This window comes from Budorcas taxicolor, chromosome 21 (genome assembly GCF_023091745.1).
Source record: "Budorcas taxicolor isolate Tak-1 chromosome 21, Takin1.1, whole genome shotgun sequence".
Classification (NCBI taxonomy): domain Eukaryota; kingdom Metazoa; phylum Chordata; class Mammalia; order Artiodactyla; family Bovidae; genus Budorcas; species Budorcas taxicolor.
In genome coordinates, this window is record NC_068930.1 from 54,975,432 (window position 1) to 54,994,822 (window position 19,391).

At 36.1% G+C, this 19,391-nt stretch overlaps 1 non-coding gene across 1 annotated transcript; it reads right to left on the reverse strand.

The window, feature by feature from the left end:
• Positions 1 to 302: 302 nt before the first annotated feature.
• On the reverse strand, positions 303 to 374 carry TRNAC-GCA (transfer RNA cysteine (anticodon GCA)). Its single transcript has one exon. It is a non-coding gene; the product is annotated as a tRNA-Cys (tRNA).
• Between the last annotated feature and the right edge of the window lie 19,017 nt (positions 375 to 19,391).

Below are 19,391 nucleotides of genomic sequence, written 5' to 3' on the forward strand. Positions count from 1 at the left end.
CCACCCCTGCCACAACTGGAAAACACTTGTTAATGTTTTAAGACATTGTTGGTTGTCACAACTGGAGTAGGTTTGTTTTTATCATCCAGTGGGTAGAGACCAGGGATACTGCTAATCACCCTGTGTCCATGAAACGACCCCTCAGAACAAAGATTTATCTAGCCCCAAACTGAAAGTGAAGTTGCTCAGTCGTGAACAACTCTTTGCAACCCCATGGACTGTAGCCTACCAGGCTCCTCTGTCCATGGAATTTTCCAGGCAAGAGTTCTGGAGTGGGTTGCCATTTCCTTCTCCAGGGGATCTTTCCAACCCAGGGATCGAACCTGGGTCTCCTGCATTGCAGGCAGACACTTTACCATCTGAGCCACCAGGAAAACCCCAAACTGGAATAGTGCTAAATGTGAGCATGGCTGCAACAGAGTAATATGATTTTTATTTTGTATTTCAAAAAAAAACCTATCTGTACTTTATCTTGCTCATGTTACATCATTAGCATAAATACATTTTACATTCTTTTCATTAGTAAAAATTAAATGTACAAGCTGTAACACTTTTAGAATTTGTCAGATGAAAAAGGAAGTTTACAAGGGAAGCCTACAGTGCAAATTTTTAAGCTTATGAGAGATGATGTAATCTTAGTCAAAGATTCTAATTTTGCCATATCTCAAAGGGTTTTGCCACATAGTTCATAAAACCATGAGACTCTTGGTTGGTTGTGTAATGTTAGATGAGACTGCAGATGTGCTTTGTAAACCATTTATTTGAGTTCAGATTGTACAGATAACAGTGCATCATTTGGCACTATCCAACATACATAATGTTTACTAAGGTAGGTGTTAAGATGTTGCTCCATATATAGAAGATTTTCTGATTTCAAAAAAAAGAAAATAGTCATTTGAGATCTATCTTGTAAAGCAACAGGAATTTTCATGGTTATTTAATTTGAGACTTGTCAAAGAGAAATCATACTGGACACGTTTTAAGCAAGGATGCCTTTTTTTCAAGACTATTGTGGTGGGCACTCCAGCTATTGCAATAGAGAAGAGAGATTGAATTTAATTTTTCTGAAACAAAAACTTGAATTTTTAAAAAATATTTGGGGTGAGCTAATGGAAAAGTACTGAAAGGCATTAGAAAGGAAGATGGTAAAAGGAATTAAGCCATCTGTGTTTGCTAATTCTCACTTTCTGAAATTAGGTTCCTACCCACTTACTGAAAATGAAAGATAGGAGTGCTGTCCCCTCTGATGATTGCATTCAAAGGAATGACTTCCAAGTTCACAAAAAAGACATTTTCTGGGTTGTAGAGGATTTACATCTCAAAGGGGCAGAGGAAGAATTTACTGTTGCCAGTTTTCTGAAGTAAATGTTCTAAGGAAAGGGACAGCTGGGATCTGCAGTCAAGGCATAACCTGTCTAAAGTTTAGTAAAGCTGAGGGGAACGTGAAAAGTATTGTGATTAGACTCTAGGAAAACAAAATTATTAGGAAAGGTTAAACTAGCCACCTGGAATTCTAACTAACTATTGTAAATAATATATTCAACATTATATAAAGAACACTTACTTTTCATATGAATGTCAACATCTATTATTGAGTGTTTAAAAACAGTGTATTTAGAATTTTAAAGTAAGAAGTGTTCATTTTATAAAATAAAAGATATCTACAGAGGGCACTATTATGTCTTTGATGAAAGATGGAATACACCTTGATTTGAAAACCTATATCTTTCATTATCTGCATTTGAGTAGCAGATTATTTTCACTCTGCTGTATGTTGTTTCACAGATATCACTGAATCTTTTCATATTCCCAGGATTTTCTTATTCCAACCCATTGTAAAATGAAAGGTTGTTCTCTAGTGTAGCAGGCAGAATTCAAAGCTGGTCCCCAAGATTCTCATGTCTTGATGTACTGGTGCTATAGAATGTTCTTCCCATGAGGCTGGACAGGACCCATGAATATATTAGAAAACTTGCTCCTTTGTGAGGTTACATCATATAGCAAAGGTAATTATTTAACTGCTCTGCTGTTATAATCTGATTTATCTGGGTCCTAGATATCCCCAATCATAAAATGAGACAATTGAATAAGACCAGTATGTATCCCTAATGGTTCTTATGAAGAATATATTCTCCCTGAGATAGTAATTGTATTCTGAAGTGAAAAAAACAGTGTCCTTTCATCAAGTAAGTTTGGAAAAGCTGAGTTAAACAAAGTAGAAGAGCTTTCTTTAGTGCAAGACAGCTTAGAGTCTTTAAAAGACTAATGTACATTGAAACTCTGTGAATAGATTTTACTATTCAGGGATTCTTATTTTACCAACTTATTTTTAATACTCTATTTGTATAAAACCAAATAAAATTCAATGGGGTCAATGTTTTCTGGAGCATATTTTGGGAGAAATTGTTCCAGAAATCTTGTTATTAAAAAGTGAAAGAAATATCATATCCTAAAATAATCATAATATTGATATTACCTACACAATGAATGAATTCTTGCATGTAAAATGAATGATAAACTATGTGCAAAAATGTTTTGATGTTGTTTAGTATGAATGATACTGGCCATGAAGACTTTAATTTACTTTTCATTGCATTTAAATGTATCCCGGTCCAAACATTTAAAATTTCTTAGTTAAAGTAAGATTCTCTATTTTTGAGTTCTTCAGATAGTCAATTTATCAGTTAAGCTGTAAAACTTAATTCATCTCTCTTCCTCTATATTTACACATATATCCATAAAAAATACACATATATATTTTCCATTTAACAAGCACAATTGAACACACTGATTTTCAAAGATTGTTTAATCACTGTTTATACTAAAGGACTCATTAACTTGAAATTACATAATACTTAAAAAACATGTCTTTTTCAATATAGACCTAATTACCTAAGACATTTTTCTTAAGAAATGTCAGCTGATGAAGCAAAAATAAATACATAATATTTATTGTAACCTATTTTTTATATCTTATACTTTACTTTTTAGAGCAAGTTCCAGATTTACAGGAAAATTAGGCAGAAAGTACAGTTCTCACTTCCTTTCTTTCACCCCACCCTATTTATTATTATCTTGCATTGGTATATGTACTGCATTGTTACATTTGATGAACCAATATTGATATTTATTATTAACTGAATTTCATAGCTTGCATTAAGGTTCACTGTGCTGAATAGTTTTACGGTTTTTCCAATTGCATGATGCCAGCATCGACCATCTTTTCAACTCAGCACAACTATCAGAGAAATTTTTTAAAATTATAGGACAACTTATGTCAGTGCCCTTCAATATCTTTCCATTTTTAGAAAGTAAAAATTAAAAGAGAGACTTTAGATTCAACACCAATAGGGTGAAATAATAATTTAAAAAATATTTATCATACAAAGACAAAGGAGGAAAAAAGCGCTGGAACATCTCTTAAAGTATACTTAAAGGGAAAAATTATAATTTTATATTTATATAAAATTTTTTATAAAAAAATTATAGGGGACTGGAATGCAAAAGTAGGAAGTCAAGAAACACCTGGGGTAACAGGCAGATTTGGCCTTGGAATATGGAATGAAGCAGGCTAATAGAATTTTGCCAAGAGAGTGCACTGGTCATAGCAAACAATGTCTTCCAACAATACAAGAGAAGACTCTACACATGGACATCACCAGATGGTCAACACCAAAATCAGATTGATTATATTCTTTGCAGCCAAAGATGGAGAAGTTCTATACATTCAGGAAAGACAAGACTGGGAGCTGACTGTGGCTCAGATCATAGGCTCCTTATTGCCAAATTCAGTCTTAAATTGAAGAAAGTAGGGAAAACCGCTAGACCATTCAGGTATGACCTAAATCAAATCCCTTATGATTATACAGTGGAAGTGAGAAATAGATTTAATGGACTAGATCTGATAGATAAGAGTGCCTGATGTACTAAGGACTGAGGTTCATGACATTGTACAGCAGACAGGGATCAAGACCATCCCCAGGGAAAGAAATGCAAAAATCAAAATGGCAGTCTGGCGAGGCATTACAAATAGCTGTTAAAAGGAGAGAAGTGAAAATCAAAGGAGAAAAGGAAAGATATAAGCATCTGAATGCAGAGTTCCAAAGAACAGCAAGGAGAGATAAGAAAGACTTCCTCAGTGATCAATGCAAAGAAATAGAGGAAAATAACAGAATGGGAAAGACTAGAGATCTCTTCAAGAAAATTAGAGATACCAAGGGAACATTTCATTCAAAGATGGGCTCAATTAAGGACAGAAATGGTATGGACCTAACAAAAGCAAAGATACTAAGAAGAGGTAGCAAGAATACACAGAAGAATTGTACAAAAAAGATCTTCATGACCCAGATAATCACGATGGTGTGATCACTCACCTAGAGCCAGACATCCTGGAATGTGAAGTCAAGTAGGCCTTAGAAAGCATCACTATGAACAGTTAGTGGAGGTGATGGAATTCCAGTTGAGCCATTTCAAATCCTGAAAGATGATGCTGTGAAAGTGCTGTACTCAATATGCCAACAAATTTGGAAAACTCAGCAGTGGCCACAAGACTGGAAAAGGTCAGTTTTCATTCCAATACCAAAGAAAGGCAATGCCAAAGAATGCTCTAACTACCACACAATTGCGCTCATCTCACATGCTAGTAAGGTAGTGCTCAAAATTCTCCATGCCAGTCTTTAGCAATACATGAACCGTGAACTTCCAGATGTTCAAGCTGGCTTTGGAAAAGGCAGAGGAACCAGAGATCAAATTGTCAACATCCTCTGGATCATGGAAAAAGCAAGAGAGTTACAGAAAAACATCTATTTCTGCTTTATTGACTATGCCTAAGCCCTTGACTATGTGGATCACAATAAATTGTGGAAAATTCTGAAAGAGATGGGAATACCAGACCACCTGACCTGCCTCTTGAGAAACCTATATGCAGGTCAGGAAGCAACAGTTAGAAATGGACATGGAACAGCAGACTGGTTCCAAACAAGAAAAGGAGTATGTCAAGACTGTATACTGTCACCCTGCTTGTTTAACTTATGCACAGAGTACATCATCAGAAACACTGGGCTGGAAGAAGCACAAACTGGAATCAAAATTGTCAGGAGAAATAGCAATAACGTCAGATATCAGATGACATCATCTTATGGCAGAAAGTGAAGAGAAACTAAAAAGCCTCTTGATGAACGTGAAAGAGGAGAGAGAAAAAGTTGGCTTAAAGCTCAACATTCAGAAAACTAAGATAATTGCATCTGGTCCCATCACTTCATGGGAAATAAGTGGGGAACAGTGGAAACAGTGGCTGACTTTATTTTTCTGGGCTCCAAACTCACTGCAGATGGTGACTGCAGCCATGAAATTAAATGACGCTTACTCCTTGGAAGGAAAGTTATGACCAACCTAGATAGCACATTTAAAAGCAGAGACATTGCTTTGCCAACAAAGGTGCATCTAGTCAAGGCTATGGTTTTTCCAATGGTCATGTATGGATGTGAGAGTTGGAGTGTGAAGAAGGCTGAGAGCCGAAGAATTGATGCTTTTGAACTGTGGTGTTGGGGAAGACTCTTGAGAGTCCCTTGGACTGCAAGGAGATCCAACCAGTCCATTGTGAAGGAGATCAGCCCTGGGATTTCTCTGGAAGGACTGATGCTAAAGCTGAAACTCCAATACTTTGGCTACCTCATGCAAAGAGTTGACTCATTGGAAAAGACCCTGATGCTGGGAGGGATTGGGGGTAGGAGGAAAAGTGGACGACAGAGGATGAGATGGCTGGATGGCATCACCGACTCAATGGAAATGAGTTTGAGTGAACTCCAGGAGTTGGTCATGGACAGGGAGGCCTGGTGTGCTGCAATTCATGTGGTGGCAAAGAGTCGGATACAACTGAGCGACTGAACTGAACTGAAGAGAAAAAATGTTATTGGGGCTACAGCCAGACATCCTGGAATGAGAATTCAGTGGGCCTTAAGAAGCATCACTACAAACAAAGCTAGTGGAAGTGATGGATTCTAGCTGAGCTATTTCAAATTCTAAAAGATGATGCTGTGAAAGTGTTGCAATTGCTATGCCAGCAAGTTTGGAAAACTCAGCAATGGCCACAGGACTGGAAAAGTTCAGTTTTCATTCCAGTCCCAAAGAAAGGCAATGAGAAATGTTCAAACTACTGCAAAACTGCACCTATCTTACACGCTAGCAAAGTAATGCTCAAAATTCTCCAAGCTAGGCTTCAACAGTGCATGAATCAAGAACTTTCAGATGTTCAAGCTGGATTTAGAAAAGGCAGAGGAACCAGAGATCAAATTGCCAACATCAGTTCAATCATAAAAAAAGCAGGAAAATTCCAGAAAAACAGCTACTTCTGTTTTATTGACTATGCCAAAGCCTTTGACTGTGTGGATCACAATAAACTGTGGAAAATTCTTAAAGAGAGAGCAATACCAGACCACCTTACATGCCTCCATAGGAATCTGCGTGCAGGTCAAGAAGCAACAGTTAGAATTGAACATGGAACAACAGACTGGTTCCCAATAGGGAAAGGAGTACGTCAAGGCTGTATATTGTCACCCAGCTTATTTAACTTATATACAGAGTACCTCATTTGAAATGCCGGATTGGATGAAGCACAAGCTGGAATCAAGATTGCCGTGAGAAATATCAATAACCTCAGATGACACCACCCTTATGGCAGAAAGCAAAGAAGAACTGAAGAGCCTCTTTTTCTTAATTAATTTATTTAATTGGAGGCTAATTGCTTTACAATATTGTAGTTGTTTTTGCCATACTTTGACATGAATCAGCCATGGGTGTACATATGTCCCCCATCCTGAACCCCCCTTCCACCTCCCTCCCCATCCATTCCCTCAGGGTCATCCAGGCATCAGCCCTGAGCACCCTGTCTCATGCATCGAACCTGGACTGGTGATCTCTTTCAGAGATGGTAATATACACGTTTCAATGCTATTCTCTCAAATCATCCCACCCTCGCCTTCTCCCGTAGAGTCCAAAAGACTGCTGTTTACATCTGTGCCTCTTTTGCTGTCTCATATATAGGGTCATCATTACCGTCTTTCTAAATTCCTTATATATGTGTTAATCTACTGTATTGGTGTTTTTCCTTCTGACTTACTTCACTCCGTATAATAGGTTCCAGTTTCATCCACCTCATTAGAACTGATTCAAGAGCCTCTTGAATGAGGAGAGTGAAAAAGCTGTCTTAAAACTCAACATTCACTTCATAGCAAATAGAGGGGAAACAATGAAAACAATGACAGACTTTATTTTGGGGGGCTCCAAAATCACTGCAGATGTTGACTGCAGCCATGAAATTAAAAGACGCTTGCTCCTTGGAAAAGAAGCTATGACAAACCTTGACAGTAGATTGACAAGCAGAGACATTACTTTGCTGACAAAAGTCCATATAATCAAAGCTTTGGTTTTTCCAGTAGTCATGTATAGATGTGAGAGTTGGACCATAAAGAGAGTTGAGTGCTGAAGTATTGATACTTTTGAACTGTGTTGTTGGAGAAGACTCTTGAGAGTCCCTTGGACTGCAGAGAGATCAAACCAGTCAATCCTAAAGAAAATCAGTCCTGAATATTCATTTAAAGGACTGATGCTGAAACTGAAGCTCCAATTCTTTGGCCGCCTGCTAGAAAGAGCTGACTCATTAGAAAATATCGTGATTCTGGGATAGATTGAAGACAGGAGAAAAGGATGACAGGATAAGATGATTGCTTGGCATAACCAACTCGATTGACAAGAGCTTGCACAAGCTCCAGAAGCTGGTGATAGAATGGGAAGCCTGGTGTGCTGCAGTCCACGGGGTCACAGAAAGTGGGACAAGGCTGAGCAACTGAACTTAGCTTAATAAAAGGAGATAGATAGATAGATAGATCAACATAGCTTCAAAATACATTAACAAAAGTTCACATAGTTAAAAGGAGGAATAGGTAATTCAGCAATAATAGTTGGAAACTTCAGTAGCCCACATTAAATAATGGATAGAATGACTAGGCAGTATAACAACAGGAAATAGAATATTTGAATAACCCTATAAAACAATTGGCCTCTGGTGGCTCAGTCAGTAAAGAATCAGCCTGCAATGCAGAAGACCCAGGTTCAGCCCCTGAGTCTTCAAGATCCCCTGGAGAAGGAAATGGCAACCCACTCCAGTGTTCTTACTTGGGAAATCCCATGGACAATGGAACCTGGTTGGCTAAAGTCCATGAGGCCGCGAAGAGTTGGACACAACTGAATGACAAACCCTTCAAAAAATCAACTAGACCTAACAGACACTTATCAAACACTTTGCCCAATAACAAGTAAATAAATACTCATATCAAGTGCACACAAAATATTCTCCAAGACAGACAATATACTAAGCCATAAGATGTTTTAACAAGTGCAAATATACTCATAAAAGTATATTCTATGATAACAAAAGAATTAAAATAAATATATATTCCCAATCCTAATCATAGGAGAAAATTTGTATAATTCACAAAGTTGTGGAAATTGAACAATGCACTTATAAATATCCAATGAGTCAAAAAAGAAATCATTAATGGAAAAACAGAATGCAATTTGAGATAAATAAGAATGAAAATACAACATAAGAAAACTCTGGGATGCAGCTAAAGCAGTGCTTAGAGGAAACTTGAAGCAGTACATACCAATATTTCAAAAGATATAAAATGAATAACGTATCCTTCCATCTTTAAAAAAATGTAGCAAACTAATCCCAAAGTATGCAGAAGTAAGTAATAAACATTCAGAGGAAATAATATTAAAAGAAAGAACAGGAAAACGATAGAGAAAAGTAACAAAAATTCAGTTTTTAAAATGATCAACAAAATTGGCAAATCTTTAGCTATACTGATGAAGAAGAAAATCAAAGAAAACTCAAATTATTAAATCAGGAGTGAAAGCAGGTGCATCACTGCCAATCTTACAGAAATAAAAAGCATGTGAATTGGTACAGCCTCTATGAAGAAAATTATGCTGCTGCTGCTAAGTTATTTCAGTCCTGTCTGACTGTGCAACCCCATAGACGGCAGCCCACCAGGCTCCCCCGTCCCTGGGATTCTCCAGGCAAGAACACTGGAGTGGGTTCCCATTTCCTTCTCCAATGCATGAAAGTGAAAATTGAAAGTGAAGCCGCTCAGTCATGTCTGACTCTTCGCGACACCTCGGACTGCAGCCTACCAAGCTCCTCCATCCATGGGATTTGCCAGGCAAGAGTACTGGAGTGGGGTTGCATCGGCTTCTCCAATGAAGAAAAGTATGGAGATTTCTTAAAAAAAAAAAAAAAATCTAAGACTAGAGTTACCATATGATCCTACAACCTCACTTTGTTATTTGAAGATTCTAAAAGCCTCACTATCTAATCAGGCAAACATAAATAAACCTATGGAACCAGAAATGGAAATGTGTTTGGGTGAACTCCGGAAGTTGATGATGGACAGGGAAGCCTGGCATGCTGCTATTCATAGGGTCGCAGAGTCAGATACGACTGAGCTACTGAACTGAACTGAACTGAAGACTAATGATGTTGAACATTTCCATGTGCTTATTGGTTGTTTCATATGTTCTTTGGGGAAATGTCACAAGTGATATTAGTCTGTAGATTTATTTTGGCAAACTTCTAATTTAGGTTTATATATATTATATATATATATATATAAATGCTATAGTAATTCACAAAAAATAATCTGGTAGTTTTCCTTTTTTTTTTCTTTGCTTAAATAACATTAGGTTTATCTACTTTTTAAAGATTTATCAAAATAAACTCATTACCATAGAATTTCTTTAAGGGAGTATATTTTTGAAACTTACTTTGCTTATTATATAAAATATAGCTTTTGTTAGTCTTTGGTATACTTTGTTAAATTATATTTGCTAAGCCGTCTGTTATTTTTATAATTTTCATATTTATTTGAATAATGGAGATTACAGGGTAGAATAATCAATATAATCAAAGAGTTGGACACCACCCCTCTTTGCATCTCCTGCATTGGCAGGTGGGTTCTTTACTACTGTCACCACCTGGGAAGTACAAGTATTTGAGTGAAGTGAAAGTTGCTCAGTTCTGTTTCCAGGCCAGAATACTAGAGTGGGTTGCCATTTCCTTCTCCAAGGGATCTTCCCAACCCAGGGATCAAACCCGAGTCTCTTGCATTGTAGGCAGACTCTACCATCTGAGCCACCAGGGAAATTATGTATTTGAATGGACTTATATAAATATTTTGGGCTTCCCAGGTGGTGCTGGTGGTAAAGAAGCTCTGGAGATCTGGGTTCTATCCCTGGGTCAGGAAGACACCCTGCAGCAGTCATGGCAACCCACTCCAGTATTCTGGCTTGGAGAATCCCACGGACAGAGGAGCCTGACAAGGCTACAGAGTCACAAAGAGTGACTCTGGGTCACAAAGAGTCAGAATGTCTTAGAATGGAAGCATGCATATACATGTTTTATATAATTAAAAAACAAAACTAAAATGAGTTAAAAAAAAAAAAAAACCTAAGCACTGAAGGTAAACTAAAATGAAAGAAATCTCACTTTATATTGAATTGGTGGCACAATATTTTTAAAAAGAATTATTCCCAGAGACTTAAAACATGCTAACAAACTATACATAACTATTAATGGGATATATACTAGATACAAAGAAATTGCAAAAGACCCTACCTATGAAGAAGAAAACTGATATTCTTTGTGAGACTGTTGATTCTGTTATTTTGAGGCTGTACTGTATATATTTTTGGCTAAATCTAATGACTAGTTGGGCTCCTCTGATGGCTCAGTGGTAAAGAACCCACTTGCCAGTGCAGGAGATGCTGGTTCCATCCCTGGGCTGGAAAGATTCTCCTAGAGAAGGAGAGCAAAACTCACTCCAGTGTTCTTACCTGTGAAATCTCATGGATAGGGCAGCCTGGAGAGCTATAGTTTGTAGAGTGTCAAAGTCAAACACAACTGATTACTGAGCATGCACAATGACTAGTTATTAGTATTACTGAGAATAGCATTTTTAGCATTTTTGAAAATAAATAGTGATATGAGATTAATGAGGTTAAGTAATACTTTATATAACCCTACTTGTGTAGTGTAAGTCTTGGTATAATCTCATATGTAATTTTCGACAGTATTTTATAGACCTTTCAAAGAAAGACCTAGCAACAATGATGAACTGATAGCATTGAGTGCTCAGAATGGAGTCTCTCTCACTTTCTCTCTCTCTCTCTCTCTCTCTCTCTCTCTCTCTCTCTCTATATATATATATATATATATATATATATATATATATATATATAATAGGCTTCCCTTATGGCTCAGCTGGTAAAGAATCTGCCTGCAATGTGGGAGACCTGGCTTTGACTCCTGGATTAGGAAGATCCCTTGGTGGATGGAAAGGCTACCCACTCCAGTATTCTGGCCTGAAGAATTCCATGGACTATATAATCCATGAGGTAGCAAAGAGATGGACACGACTGAGCTTTTCACTTAATATATATAATATCTGTTTTACAAATATTTATATATAAGGCTTCTCTGGTTGCTCAGACTGTAAAGAATTTGCCTGCAATGCGGGAAGCCCAGGTTCAATCCCTGGGTTGGGAAGATCCCCAGGAGAAGGGAATGGCAATACATATGTATAAATATATATTGTTTTTCTGTGCTCAGTCGCTCAGTCATGTTCAACTCTTAGCAACCCCGTGGATTGTAGCCCACCAGGCTCCTCTGTCCATGGGATTTTCCACACAAGAACACTGGAGTGGGTGGCCATTTCCTCCTCCCAGGGAACTTCCCAAGCCAGGGATAGAACCCACCTCTCTAGAACCTCCTGCATTGGCAGATGCCGTCTTTACCACTGAGCCACCAGGGAACCCCCATATAAATATATATTAGTTGTATATAAATATATACACAAGTATATGTATACATATAAACTGTCTCTCTGTGTATATATGTATATATATTTAAATGATTGAAATATATGAAATTAATCCATGGTATAATATTTACACTATAAGAGAAAGAAAAATGAAAGAAACTAACTTCATTTGGAAGGTTCTAGGGAAACTTTGCACAATTCTGAAACTAGTAAAAAAAGAAAAGAAATTAAAAATATATCCCTGAAATTTCTATACAATTGGTTCCTGCAATTAAGAAGTAAAAAAATCATAATGAGAAGTCTTTTTAATAAAGATAATACAGCGTATAAACGAAGAAGGAATACTAGAACTAGAAAATTGTCATATTGAAGCTCCTTGGACTTCCTAGTGGCTCAGTGGTAAAGACACTACCGGCCAATGCAGGAGCCATGAGATCAATCCCTGGTTCTGGAATATCCCCTGGAGAAGGAAATGGCAACCCACTCCGGTATCCTTGGAAATCCTGTAGACAGAGAAGCCTGATGGTTTACAGTCTATAGGATTGGAAAAAGGGTCACACATGACTTAGCAATTAAACAACAGCAATGATATAATGTATCTGGGCAGTATTATATACAGATGACAATATCATGAGCAGAGAATCACCAAACATTATGGGACTACTCACAGAAATATGGGGAGGGAGGTGGGAGGGGGGTTCTGGATTGGGAACACATATACACCCATGGAGGATTCATGTTGATGCATAGCAAAACCAATATAATATTGTAAAGTAAAAAAAATAATAATAATAAAGTAAAAACATAAAGTTAAAAAAATATGCAACATAGCATTGTAAAGAAACAAACTCATAAGAAAGAGATCAAATTTGTGGTTATCAGAGGCAGGAGTTGGGGAGACAGGGAACTGGATGAAGTGGTTAGAAAATACAAACTTGCAGTTAAAAAATAAGTCCTAGAGATATAACATACAACATAATTAATATAATTAACATTGCTATGCTATAAGAAAATAGTGAACAAGGAATTTTTTTTTGTTTTTTAATTTGTATCTATATGAGATGATGGATGTTAACCAAACCAAAGGTCAATGCTTTAAATCTCATACCTTACCAATTTACAAGAAATACAAGAGATGAATAAACAGATAAAATCACAGTAAGAGGGAGTAATTGGCAAAATCCACATAATGAGAAACTGTATCAGAGAAAAAAGTCCATTTTCTTTCACAAATACAAAAGAGAAAAGGGAATTTATAAAATTATGAGAACATTTTTAAAATAAGATGAAAAAGGAAACAAAATGTCAATAAATCTGAAAGACTAAAAAAAATAGTCAAAATTGTACTGAAAATGAGAAACTACTAAAGAAGGCACACATGGATAATCTTATGTATATAAAAGGAATATAACTCTTCCTAGAGAAGTGAAATGATGAAAGCAAATGTTATATAAGAAATTAATGTAAAGATTCTGAATCCTAGACAAATTTATTTGGCTAAATATATGGACCTAAGAGAAACTAAACTATGAAAATTTTGTCTACATTTTCCCAGGGCAGGATATTTTTAGTTTTTTAAGTTACTGCAAATTTGATAGGTAAAAATTAACATTGCATCTCTATGTGTCTCTCTCTCCTGTTGGAGAGAGAGGCTATCTCCATATATAAGCATCAGCCTCTTGTATTTAATATTTTATGAATTGCATTTTTATATACTTTGCCAAGTTTTATTTGTTATAACTCTTTATAGATTAAAGTTGTTAGCATTTATTATGCATATGAATAATACTTTGTGCCAATTTCTCATTTGTCTTTTTAAAGAACTCACAAATTTAGTAACACTTCAGTTATTTATTCAAAGAAAAATTTACTTTATTTCTTGATGGTTTGAATGCTCTTTCTTTGCAGCTAACAGAGATAGTATAAAAAACACCTTACCTAAATAATGTGCTAAGTCGCTTCAGTAGTGTCCAACTCTTTGCAACCCTATGGACTGTAGCCCACCAGATTCCTCTGTCCATGAGATTCTCCAGGCAAGAATACTGGAGTTGGTTAACTAAATTTAATGCAATCAGTTAAATATTCTCTTTAAATAGTGTCTTCATGGTTTAAATTTCTACTTCCCCTCCCATCTAGGCTGCTAGATAACACTGAGTCTCCCTTAAATTCTAAAATCTTCTATGAGTGCCATGAAGGTTAACTTGAGAGGTACAGTGCAAGAGTCTTACCCAAAGGTATAAGTAGGAGAATTGGTTGTTGGTTGACTGATGATTCAAATTTCTTCTGGGTGTGCAACAACATATTGGTTAACCTCTTTATATTTTTAAGTGCATGATGAGCAGTATTCATCAACCATCAGTTGATCAGACAGATTTTGCCAGTGCAATTGTTGTTTAGGTGGATGAACAGATCCCAGGTACTGCCTTCTACTCCACCATCTTCCCAGAGTCCTTGCTTATTTCCAATTACTTTTGAATTTTAATTTGAAATTTATTGAAAATAGATCATGTTACTTTCACTGTGATATGCAATATGATTAAGGCCTATTTTTACTGTTGAGTAGCTCAGAATATAGTGTATATATGTTTATGGCAAAGAATGGATACCATGTCATTCATCTACTAAGAATAGTATCATTTGATGAGCTCTACAGTGAATTTAGGATGGACACAATTGTTACATCTGTTTAGAAAAGGTGGGAGTAACCTTCAGGTGAAAGTAAGCACAGAAATGAATAGGATATCTGAGATGAACCTTCCTCCAACAAACATAGACTGAATGTCCAAAATATTACTGGCATTGTGCTAAGTGCTAGGTTTACATATTCACTTAAGATATGAACTCAACCCTTACAGAGCCTGAGACAATCTATTAAGCACCTTAAAGGGTAAATGTTTGTACCCTATTCAACTTCTAAACACCAATGCCAATTCTGATGCTAACTAATGATTCTCACACCCATTCTAACATGGAGATACAGAGATTTTTCCCACATCACTAGTAATTCAGCAATACTATCTGGGCGTCCCACAATCTAACTCAATGTTAACACGATCTACCTGGAGATAACATCAGATCCCACAAGTTAAGGACTCAGTCCTAAAAGACTGCCCCTCATCATTCCAGATGCCAATTTCAAGTCCAGGTTGTTACCTGTGCTTCTGAGCCACTGGCTATAGATTGGCAGTTCTAAGACCCACCCCCTCCACCTTGGGTTCCATTAATTTGCTAAAGCAATTCACAGAATTCAGAGAAGCATTTTCCCCAGTAAATTACCAATTTATTGTAAAAGGTTATAATTCAGGAGCAGTCAGATGGCAGAGATACATAAGGCAAGATATAGAGAAAAGTGCTTGGAGCTTCCATGCTCTCTCCAGGTATGCCATGATCCCAGCACATCCTTATGCTCACCAACCTGGAAGCTTTCTGAACTCAGTCCTTTGAGTTGTTAATGGAGGCTTCATTGCATAGGCATGATTGATAAAATAATTGGCCATTGGTGACACAGTCAATCTCTGTAGTGTCCAGCCCTTCTAACTTCTCAGGAGGTCCAGGGAAAGGAAGGGTAGAAAGCCCTGTGGTCACTTGGTTGATTCTCCTAGTAACCAGCCCATCCTTTGATTACCTGCTTGTGTGTGTGTGCTAAGTCACTTCAGTCGTGTCCAACTCTTTGTGGCCCCATGGACTATAGCCCACCAGGCTCCTCTCTCCATGTGATTCTCCAGACATACTGGAGTGGTTTGCCATGTCCTTCCTGAGGGGATCTTCCCAACCCAGGGATCAAACCTGCAATTCTATGTTTCCTGGATTGGCAGGTGGGTTCCTTACCACTAGTGCCACCTTTTCAAAAGTCATCTCACTTAGGAAGTTTCAGGTTTAGGACCAGAAAATATTTCTGTGTCAGAAAAGGGTGGAAGACCAAAGATATATTTCTTATTATAAATTGCAGTGTCGCAAAGGGCGAGTAAAATTTTATCAAGATTGATACAAATAAAAGAAAGGGAAGACAAGTCTACTAAAAAATACTGCTGGCATAAAGGCAAGAAGACTCCAAATGTCCACATTCTGTTATTTATTAACTGATCAGTGTTGCTGAAGGCTGTGAGACATTAAACCTTTCATTTAACATGTTTAGCCATAGGACAAAAATTTCTAATTTAGGCAATAGTGGTTGGATATATGGGCTTCCCTGGTGGCTCAGCTGGTAAAGAATCTGCCTGCAATGCAGGAGACCTGGGCTCGATCCCAGGGTTGGGAAGATCCCCTGGAGAAGGGAAAGGCTACCCACTCCAGTATTCTGGCCTAGAGAATTCCATGGACTGTATAGTCCACGGGGTCGCAAAGAGTCAGACATGGTTGGATATATATTTATATTTCATTCTACTGTAAAGTGCATTGTTTTTAAGCCTCTGTAAAGAACTTTTAAAATTTTTCTTAATGAATTGAGATCATTTGAACTAAATTAAAGATACCTAGGTCATGTTCAGTAAAAAGTTTAATTGCCTACGAATTGTAATTTTTTTTTTTTTGCTTTCTGCTTCTCTCAAACACTTTCCCATTTTCATTACTCCAAATCTTTGCAATCACCTGGTGGCTTTATTATTATTATTATTACAATGCCAAAGTTTTTCTGAGCAACTGAAGGAAAGAGTCACAAAACAATTTTGCAATAATAAGATTAAAATTGCTCATCCCTGAACCATCAGAGAATTCTTTTAAAACTACTAGGAAAATTCTTACACTTTACCTGTCTTTGGGCATGTATATTTTAGAACTAAAATTTGCATCAGCCAAAGCTAGGGATTTTACAGATGACTGATGCCTGTGAAAATGAGATTTTTCCCCTGAACTTGCTTTAATTAAAATGCTGTAAGTAAGGAAAGATTTTAAAATGCCAATCTCCATGTTTGGTTAGTGCTGGCTTTCTAGAAACATGGCTTTCATTTGCATATCAAAGAGCTCAGGTGCACAGGTTCTGCGCTGTATATATACTGGCTGTTTAACACTCCTGGTATACATACAGGATGGACAAAATGAATAAGAGCTCTTTAGTTAATTACACACCATTTTTTTTTGTCACCTCTTTTTTTATATTATGTTAAGTACTTAAATTGGTAATGATAAACTTCTATACCAGGGACCTTGAGGTTGAATATAAAACCTAGATTGAGGACCCAGAGAAGCTGTGTTTGAAATGACTCTTCATCTTTTCTTCATAGGAATTAGAACTTTGATAAGCACCACGTCCTCTTACTCACAGTAACAGAAAAATTCGTTTTCCACAGGTCATTTTTCCTATAATTTCAGGTCACAGGAATGTTCATAGGCAGATTGGTCAGGGTTATCTAGTAATAACCAAGGAAGAACAATTTTATCACCTTGTGATAATTACTTGTGGATGAAACAAATACTGTACATTGTATCCTCATTTAGTCCCCTTAACACATTATATGTGTAAGTATGTCTACCTTCTGTTGGGTAAAATCTATACTCATATCCATCACAATTAAATTATAATATATATATGACTATATTTATATATAGGTTGTAAAATATAAATATAAGTATTAATAATTATATTAAGATCAGCAACTGAGCTCAGTTTCAAAAGCAACAGCTTAGTTAACTTTCCTGTGAAAATATCAATAAAAGAAACAAATATGTCGATAGACTATAAGCTTCAGTTTTTATTTGTTTTTTCAATATAGAGACATTTCTATAAAATATCTGTGCACATTATTGTTTAAAAAGGCAAATGATGTTTATTATATACTTACTTTGTCTCTAGGATTGTACTAAATACTTCAATATGTTCATTTTTGGAGCCCACAGAATAAACCTATAAAGTAAGAATTTTGCTTTTATTTCAAAAAATGAGGCACTTACTAATTATGTATCTTCTCAAGTAATTAAGCCAAGAAATGAATCCAGAAACTCTGCTTTTACCACTTTAATCTTATGGTTTATGAATCAATTATTTTTCTATATATGTATTTATTTATTTTCCCCCTTCCCAAATAAACAAATGTCAGAGATATTAGAGGCAGGATATGTCTCAAGAGTTCATATTCTGAGTCATCCTGCTCTAGTGTCTGCCAGATGTGAGTGAAAGGAAGGGTGTAATGGGAAAAGTCTCACTTAGAATGGGAACATAACGTAAATAGTGTACAGTGGAACTCTTGGATGAACTCTAGAGATGAATTCTTGGTGAGTTCTGCTTCCTCCCTCTCTCTCTCTTTCTCTCTTGTATTTTATTGTACAATAGAATGCATAAGAAATTATATATTCTTACTATATATGCATATTTTATACACACACGTGTGTGTATGAAGAATTACATTGTGAACAACATCACAGATCAATTAATTAAACACTAATGGAACTGCTGAGGCCTTTTGCTTCTTTCTGATCCAACTTGCTCATCTAGAATTTTGTGACAGTTATTTTCCTGATTTTCTTTGTATTTTTATTAGCTATGCATGCATTCCTAATCCTTACAGTTTAATTTTGATTGTTTTAAACTGTATGTGAATAGAATTTTTTTGATATATGTATGACTTTAAATTTTTATATTAGTTGTATTTCTTATAAATACATGTATATTCAGTTTTGATGAGCCTATAATTTTATGCTATTTTCATTCAGAGATGAATCAAGATTCTAATAATTATTTAAAACTGATGGAAAAAAATTCCACTTTATTTATTTGATCTAGAGATTTTTTTATTGGGGGATAATTCATTACAATGTTGTATTGGTTTCTGCTATACAACAACACAAATCAGCCATAAGTATATATCTATCCTCTCCCTCTTGAGCATCTCTTGACCTTTTTTGTGGAGTTTCCCTGGTGGCTCAGACGGTAAAGAATCCATGGGATTCTTCAATGTGGGAGACCTAGGGTTGAAACCTGGGTTGGGAAGATCCCCTGGAGAAGGGCATAGCAACCCAATCCAGTATAATTTAAAAGAGCTTGTGCATTGAATGTTATGGGAAATAATTCTATAAAAAATTCTTTCCGTGTTTTTGTTTATGCTGATTATCTGATGTGGATCACTTTTTTAATAATGTTACCTATTTCATATTCATATGAAATTCTAAATACTCCTCTGTTAAATGTGTTTATCTACTCCCTTTTAGTGAACCACACATTTTTCCACTCATAATTTTTGATCTTATGGGTGAAATCTCTTTTACTTTAAAATTATTTGACTGAATTGTCTAATAGTTAAAAGGTAAGTAAGCATTGGTTAATTGGTGAATAACTCTGGTGACATCTCTTACTAATAACATTATCTTGAATAGCATTAATTTGTTTTTATTCTGTAATTGCAATCTTGATGTTTATTTTCATCACAAAAATTCTTTGAGAAAGTATTTTTAAATTGCTACATGGCTGAAATAGTTTATTCATTTATTTTGTATTTATTTTTATTTCTTTACAACAGCAAAATATATCCGTTAGTGTTTCTCTTATAAAATTCATTTAGCTATATTTCTAGTTGTTAAGGC